Below are 1,200 nucleotides of genomic sequence, written 5' to 3'. Positions count from 1 at the left end.
ATCATTAATCTTACATGAAAATACTATTATTTCTAACTTTTTATAAATGTACATATAAAATTTTTAAGTGCTAAATATTTAAATACACGAGAAATGTAATATGTAGTACTTATACCTAACACCTAAACTTTAAAATATAACATTTCGTGCATAAATTTATAACATTATTGCCATGAATGTAAATGTAAAGTTTTTAATATTACATAAAACCATAAAATTATCTAACAGCTAGATTTTACAAATACATGATGAATTTTTTTCACAATGTCTTAAAAAGCTCTTTACATTACATGCAGCCGTAGCGAAAAATTTCTCACATTGAGCTACTATTACATGGATCTCGACTAGGATCTCTGTTTGAAAAAAATAATGTCCGTTATCCAGACGCAAGTTGCGTCATCCAGACGCAAGCTGCTTCCTAACAACAGCTTTTGTACGCAATATGATGATGATAAAAATGGAGGACATTTATAGTCACATCGCATAACTATTGCATATTTATATATCCACGCCAAAACTCTAATATTTACATTCATAACACTCGAGTCTTTAACATAAAAAAAAAATCAGGTTTATTAACATTTTAAAAGTCAATTACATATATTTATCCATGTTTATTGCAACAAGGTGTCAATAGTTATAAACATCAAAATTTAGGTTTTAGATTTACAAATACATAAGAATTGTGTTGTACCAATGTAAATTTCCCTAAGCATATTTATATAATATCAACCACTTCATAAAAAGGATGCATGGAAATCTCGAAACGGTAATGAACAATAAATCAAAGTTGTGCTAAAGTTGTGCTCAAAATCCCTACATAGACAAAAGTTGCACTACATACATTCATAGCTCAACATGAAATTTAGCACGAAGTTTATAAACAGGAGATACGTGTTTCGGTTGCAGATCCCGAAGCAATGCATTGGGAGGCTTGAAGGCTGGCTAATCTCAATCTCCACCAACCTGCCGCTTCCAGGAGTCCTCTACTATCAGCTCATCAACTCCCCAGTCCTCATAACTGCCACATCATCAAAGATAAGGCCATTAGTGATCATTCAAACATTAGTGTTTCAGTTGGGTTGATGAAGGAAATGAAATGACATATTTCAAATAGTTATGGGTAGGTTTGTTTATAAATTGAAAGTTTATTTTACCATTTTCAACTTCCAAATATCCACAGTCTAAACTAAGAAAATG

This window comes from Phalaenopsis equestris, unplaced genomic scaffold (genome assembly GCF_001263595.1).
Source record: "Phalaenopsis equestris unplaced genomic scaffold, ASM126359v1 Scaffold000136, whole genome shotgun sequence".
In the NCBI taxonomy this organism is placed as follows: Eukaryota; Viridiplantae; Streptophyta; class Magnoliopsida; order Asparagales; family Orchidaceae; genus Phalaenopsis; species Phalaenopsis equestris.
This window is presented reverse-complemented; position numbering follows the sequence as displayed.